The 7,500-nt window shown below is 44.4% G+C and overlaps 1 protein-coding gene across 2 annotated transcripts in view; it reads left to right on the forward strand.

Annotated features, from left to right (window-relative positions):
* The window catches only part of LOC143301310 (uncharacterized), a 39,343-nt gene that overhangs the window by 22,613 nt on the left and 9,230 nt on the right, over positions 1-7,500 (forward strand). The window lies entirely within an intron of this gene.

The raw sequence follows: 7,500 nt of genomic DNA on the forward strand, positions 1-7,500 counted from the left end.
TTTTTTCATTTTGTTTTTATTTTAGCTGCCCCGTCATCTGCACCGTTTCAGTGGCATTACTCCCACGCCGCTCATTTAGATTTCCCCAAACACGGCCACACCCGGGTTCGTCCGTCACAGTTCCAGCGTCGACAGTCCGCAGGGAACCATCGATGTTAGGTCGCCAGGAGGCCACACACCAGAGGAGAGCCTGCACTGCTGCTGAGTCACTTCGGTTGTGTTCATTGGTGCCTGTTCTGATTTAAAATACTTAGGACACCACCTACTAAGCCCCCTACTAACAACAATAATGGCTTAGTCGTGGAGCCAGACTGAGTGAGCGTCCCTCCCAGAGTGAAGCCACCACGTCCCTCAAACAACAGCCCCCCACGAATCTGCCAACACTGAAGACATTGGACAGGACTCACCCCAAGCACGGAAGTGGAGGGATATCGAAACTGAGGTCACCATGAGAACAAGACATGAAAGGCCACAGACTTTGAGACTGTTTTGTTTATATCGATGATGATGAAGGAGGAGGAGGATGACAATGACGATGACGATGTTGCTATGGAGGTCCATTTTGGTTTGGGACTGCGTGACAAGGCTGTACTCTACGCTTCCTGTCATAAGGCGTTAACCAGGCCCGAGAGATACAGACACTTGCAGTATTGGTCAGGTAATTAGAGCAACACACCCGAAGACGCATGCGTGAAGTGGATGACACTCGACTGTGTGGTCCCAGTTTCCACATTCAAGCCCGAAGCTCACTCAACTCTGGGGAGGAGCCCGCCACGGGCCGAAAAACCCTCCTCCGCTGGGATTCGAACCCAGCCGTTAGTCCGCAACGCTAACCACCTCGCCACGGCAACTGGTGAAGTAATGACTCCTAGTTTGTAGAGCGCTTAGGAGAGAACTTCATATATGAGAAACCATTATTATCATCATCATGACCGAACGAGATAGATTTGTCCCCCTTTGTCTGGTCCTGTCAGCCGATCTCGTGTTGTTAATTTGTTGTATTTGTTGATGTTGGTGTGTTTTTTGTTTGTTTGTTTTGTTTTGTTGTTGTTTGTTGTTTGTTTTGTTGGGGTGTTTTTTTTTTTGTTTGTTTTTTTGTTTGTTTCTTTGTTTGTTTTTTTGTTTTGTTTTGTTTTGGTTTTTTGTGGTTTTTGTTTGTTGTTGTTTTTTTTCTCTATTCGCTTTCAAAGTGCCTGCTGTATTTTGCTTGCTCACTCCCCCACTTCGTTGAACACGCATATTAGCAATAATAATTAATAATAATAATAACAATAATAATTATTATAATAATTATTATTATAATTATTATATAGCGCTGAGACAAATCAGAGCGCTTTCACACCAGTCATTCACACGCATGCATAACTATAAAACTGGAGAGAAAAAAAAAACAACAACTGAAGACAAGGAAGAGGCATGGAAGGGAGGCTATTTTGGGAAGAGGTGGGTTTAAAGACCAGACTTGGATTTTTTTTTTTTTTTTTTTTTTTCGTTACGTCTACTCGACAATGTGTTATTTTACAGGGTCGTCTCCAAAGGTGTGGACTGCCTGAGGGACCTGGACGAAGACTGTCAAAATGAAGAGCGCCTTCGCACACACCTCAAACGAATGGAAATCGACAAATCTGTTTGCAGATCCATGACAGGTGAGCGAGATAACTAGCAAAGCCTAGCCTAGCCTAACCTAGCCTTGCCTTGCCTTGTGTGTGTGTGTGTGTGTGTGTGTGTGTGTGTGTGTGTGTCCATCTGTCTGTCTGTCTGTCTGTGTGTCTGTCCTTCTGTTCAGTCTGTTTGTTGTTTTGTCAACCAGCGGCCAGTGTTCTGAGTTCTGCAGTCTAGCGCCGTGACAGAACCGGCTAAGTCGTTGGACCCCGTTCACCACTGATTGGGGTTCAAAGCCCCACTTTGACCTGGTGTGATTGGGGTTCAAAGCCCCACTTTAACCTGGTGTGATTGGGGTTCAAAGCCTCTGACCTGGTGTGATTAGGGTCCAAAGCCCCATTTTGACCTGGTGTGATTGGGGATCAAAGCCCCATTTTGACGTGGTGTGATTGGGGTTCAAGCCCCATTTTGACGTGGTGTGATTGGGGTTCAAAGCCCCATTTTGACCTTGTGTGATTGGGGTTCAAAAGCCCCATTTTGACGTGGTGTGATTAGGGTTCAAAGCTCCATTTTCACGTGGTGTGATTAGGGTTCAAAGCTCCATTTTGACGTAGTGTGATTGGGGTTCAAAGCTCCATTTTGACGTAGTGTGATTGGGGTTCAAGCCCCATTTTGACGTGGTGTGATTAGGGTTCAAAGCCCCATTTTGACCTGGTGTGATTGGGGTTCAAAGCTCCATTTTGACCTGGTGTGACTGGGGTTCAAAGCTCCATTTTGACGTAGTGTGATTGGGGTTCAAGCCCATTTTGACGTGGTGTGATTAGGGTTCACAGCTCCATTTTGACCTGGTGTGATTAGGGTTCAAAGCTCCATTTTGACGTAGTGTGATTGGGGTTCAAGCCCCATTTTGACGTGGTGTGATTAGGGTTCACAGCTCCATTTTGACCTGGTGTGATCGGGGTTAAAAGCCCCACTTTGACCTGGTGTGATTAGGGTTCAAAGCTCCATTTTGACGTAGTGTGATTGGGGTTCAAGCCCCATTTTGACGTGATGTGATTAGGGTTCAAAGCTCCACTTTGACCTGGTGTGATTGGGGTTGAAAGCCCTACTTTGACCTGGTGTGATTAGGGTTGAAAGCCCTACTTTGACCTGGTGTGATTAGGGTTGAAAGCCCTACTTTGACCTGGTGTGATTAGGGTTGAAAGCCCTACTTTGACCTGGTGTGATTAGGGTTGAAAGCCCCATTTTCACCTTGTGTGATTCCGTGTTACAAATCCCCATTCTGACCTGGTGCCATATTATACCGTTAGGAACCGTACATTGCTTTGATCCTCCTCACCCCCACCCAGGTGTGAAAGATGGGGGGGGGGGTACCTGACTTCGCTTAACTCTCTCCATACGAACGGCGAAAGAGACGACGTTAACAACGTTTCCCCCCAATTACCACCATCAAAATATTGCAAGCGGAAGGCTCTTGTACTGAAGAGGTGAATGTTGACAAAGAACACCACAATTCTGACGACGGAAGCTAAAGGTTGGGTCATTGAGACACCCACTGGACATCCGAGGGGTCCGTGTAGAGGAGAAGAGAGGACTGGTCGTACTGAGTGAGTTAAACTGAACAGTTCAAATGGCAGAATGAGAGAACTGGAACTCACCTTCCTATGCCAAGCCCTCGACTCAGCCGTGGGTGATATTTCCCTTCCCGGATGGCCGTAATGGGTTATGCGACCTTTGATTAATCTTTTGAACCCTATCGGAAATCAAGAGGCTGCTACGTCCTTTGAGGACGTTTTCTGGGTTTGTTCCTCTCTTCCCTTGTATGCACTAATGGCTTGTTGAGTTTCTTTGGCCGCAGACTCTGCTGTTTGTTCGAAATTTTAGCATCATTTCACAATGCGCTTAAGAAGAAGAAGGAGAAAAAAATAAAAAATAAAAAACCGTGCATGTTCCCATTTGGTCCTAAAACCGTGCAAGTTCCCACTTGGTGCAAGTTCCCAATTGGTCCTAGAACTGTGCAACTTCCCAATAAGTGCATGTTCCCAGTTGGCCCTAAAACCATGCAATTTCCCAATTGCTCCTAAAACTGTGCAAGTTCCCAATTGGTCCTTAAAACCGTGCAAGTTCCCAATTGGTGCAAGTTCCCAATTGGTCTTAAAACCATGCAAGTTCCCATGGTCCTTAACTTTTTTGTGAACCCTGTAGATAATGTAATTTCTTTTTTCTTTTCTTTTTTCTTCTTCTTTTGTTGTTGTTGTTGTTGTTGTTGTTGTTGTTGTTGTTGTTGTTGTTGTTGTTGTTGTTGTTGTTTGTTTGTTTGTTTGTTTGTTTTGTTTTGTTTATTTGCTTGTTTGTTTGTTGTTGTTTCTTTGGTTTGAATCCTCATACAGATCACGGAGCCTGTTACGAAGCCATTGACTGCTTCATGCCAAAGATCAAAGGAGAAGAGGACGGACTTACTTGCAGGTATGTCTTGTAAGTCACCAACGAGACATTGGTCGTCAGAGCAAGCAAGCGAGTCTTGCATATTATGCAAACTGCAAGCCTGACAGGCTTCATCCACTGTGTGGTTGGCGGAGTGAAGTCCCACGTCTTGTTGTGGACACTGCTCATTCCGTCTTGAGGGGGTACAGGTGGGGGTTGGGGAGGAGGGGGGGGGATGAATTATGGATATTGCCGAATGACATATTCCCCCCCCCCCCTATCTTTCCTGTTATCTTTCTTCCTTCTCTTTCTCCTCTTCCTCCTCCTCCTCCTCTTCTTCTTCTTCTTCTTCTTCTTCTTGAGGTGTGAACGAGTACCTGTCTTTGGTTGGGAAATGATAAAATGGCGGAAAGAGAGAATTGGGCCTCGCCTTCATACACAGAGCTCTGGACACAGTGGGTATGAATTCACTGTCCCGATGGAAGTAAAAGGACTACAGGACCTTTTTATACCTTCGCCACTTCCTTCAAGTGAAACAAATACTCCTGCTCTAAACATCTGATATTTCTTCGCGATTCTGTTGTTGTTGTTTTTTGTTTGTTTGTTTGTTTTTTTCTGATAGAATGGGGATAATGGACACTTCCATAACAGAACGTTATCGATTTGTAGCTTTCCCCCCATTTTTTAGGGAGGGGAGGGACGGGGTAGGGAGGTGGCTGGGAGGGGGGGGGGGAGAAAGGGGGCATATTCGTCGTTGCCAGTCATTGGATATTTCCAGACGTGAAAGCACCTGACAGTTACTTTGTTTCCCCCTAAAGTTAGAACGTGAATTCGGGTAACCGAAACACCACATGGTGGATTTTTTTTATGTCTTTACCTGTTTTGATTTATTTTCTTGTTGTTGTTTTTTTTCTGTTTTGATTTCTTTGCTTGTTTTCTGTTCATCATGACACTGTATGAGTGCAAGGGTCCGTGTTTTCAGTTGTTATTTTATTTCAATCGGCAACATCCACAGATCCCCCCCCCACCCCTCTCCAGAAGGAGTAAGTAGTAGTAGTAGTGTTCACAACTAGGACCGGACGTTCACTTTGCCAGTCACACACAGGAGTGGGAGGGAGGGTGTGTGTGTATGTGTGTGTGTGTGTGTGTAGGGGGGTGGAGGGGGGCTGGGGGTGGGGGGGCAAGAAATGAGGATATCGCCTTTCAATCATTTGGTTTTCTAAATACCTTTCGTTTCATTCTGTTTTAATGTATTTACTTATTAATTTGTTTATTTTGTATTTTATTTCACGTTATGCTCAGTGTTTTAAATACAAACCCAGGGTTAGCACTGATCTGTACGTTTGGTTTCTAAAAAAAGGGTCAATCATCTGCTTCGACTGTATTTGTGAAGTAAAATTCTTGTAGTATTTTTTCTTCTTCTTCTTCGTTCGTGGGCTACAACTCCCACGTTCACTCGTATGTACACGGGTGGGTTTTTACGTGTATGACCGTTTTTACCCCGCCATGTAGGCAGCCATACTCTGTTTTCAGGGGTGTGCATGCTTGGTTATGTTCTTCTTTCCATAACCCACCGAACGCTGACATGGATTACAGGATCTTTAACGTGCGTATTTGATCATCTGCTTGCGTGTACACACGAAGGGGGCTCAGGCACAAGCAGGAAGTCTGCACATAATTATGTTGACCTGGGAGAGCGGAAAAATCTTCCACTCTTTACCCACCAGGCGCCGTTACAGAGATTCGAACCCGGGACCCTCAGATCGAAAGTCCAACACTCTCTTAACCACCAGGCTATAGCGCCTATCATAGGTCGTTTTTTTTTTGTTTTTGTTTTTTAATTTAATAAGTAGATGTGGTGCAGTATGAATCATTCCGCACGCACTAGCACCTCAACAGAAATTGCTTTCAGTTTTACTGTCCGCCTGCTGGCCTGTTTGGAGGTGAAGGCTAAGAACAGTTCGTGCTCTATTGACGAATCGACCATCACCCTTGCTCAAGTCCGTCACTTCGCAGCCACGATTCTGTGTTTTGGTCTGGTATAGATAATCATCATAATGTGTGTGTGTGTGTGTGTGTGTGTGTGTGTGTGTGTGTGTGTGTGTGTGTGTGCGTCTGTGTGTCTGTGTCTGTCTGTCTGTATGTCTGTTGGGTCTGTGTGTATCTGTGTTTCTCTGACTGTCTGTCTGCGTCTGTAACCACGTGTGTGGGGGGGGGGGTGCGGGGGGGGGGGGTGGCTAAGGGGGGGAGGGGTGTGTGTGGGGAGGGGGAGTGGGGGTGGGGGGAATGAGAGAGAGAGAGAGAGAGAGTATGTGTGTGTGTGTGTATGTGTGTGTGTGTGTGTGTGCGTGTGTGTGTGTGTTTCATCTATCGAAAGACAAATCAATTGCGTAATTAAAGCAAAACTGTTTGAGATATTTGACGAAAACCACTCATCTGTGCATTTGGCGGTGTGGCAGCTTTCTGTACCCCCCGTTAGTTTTTTCACTCTGAGGCAAAATCTTGCTAGCCAGAGATAACCTACAGAATTTGTCCATGTTGATTAGCCTGGTGGTAAATTTCAACACGGAGGGTAAATTTCATCTCGTCAGAGCTGACCACTGTCTATATACGATAGCTGGACCCACCCTGTTCCTCGTAATGCATACGAGGGTCGTTCTGGGCCAATGTGAAATGACCACCATAGGTACAGGTTCAGTCACAGGGTGCACCTTGTCCTATTATATTTGAGTGAAAAAATGATGTTATATTTGGGGCATGGATTCAGAAGATGAAACGTATACCATAACTTGATCATACTCTTTGCCAAGTCTTATCTCTCTCTCTCTCTCTCTCTCTCTCTCTCTCTCTATATATATATATATATATATATATATATATATATATGTGTGTGTGTGTGTGTGTGTGTGTGTGTGTCTTCCAAAATGTGTTGAAATACAGATATAAAGTAGGACAAAAGTGCAAAAGTAAATTGCACACAAAAAAAAATTCACACAGACTGGTTTGTTTATAGTGTGCTTTTTTGGAACGTTGTGAACCACCTTTTTCTTTTTCTTTTTTTTTTTTAAATTCTTTCACTACTTCCTATGTTTCGTCCAATGTTTGAATACATAAGAATGCACTTATATGTATTTTTTTTTAAAGAATTGAACAATTAAAGATTACATCGCAAAAAATCAACAACAACAACACAAATCAAAGAAGCATTCAGTCCGGTTAGACTATCGGAGCAGAACTCTCTCATGCTAGCTTCTGTTGACCTATATACATACAAAGGTAAGTACATTACGTACAGACATACATACATATTTACACACACAAACACACACACACACACACACACACACATACACACACACACACACACACACACACACACACACACACACACACACACACACACACACACACACACACACACACACACACACACTTCGTAAGTTTATTTTTCTTTCTTGCAACCGCATAATTCCT

This window comes from Babylonia areolata, chromosome 27 (assembly GCF_041734735.1).
Source record: "Babylonia areolata isolate BAREFJ2019XMU chromosome 27, ASM4173473v1, whole genome shotgun sequence".
In the NCBI taxonomy this organism is placed as follows: domain Eukaryota; kingdom Metazoa; phylum Mollusca; class Gastropoda; order Neogastropoda; family Buccinidae; genus Babylonia; species Babylonia areolata.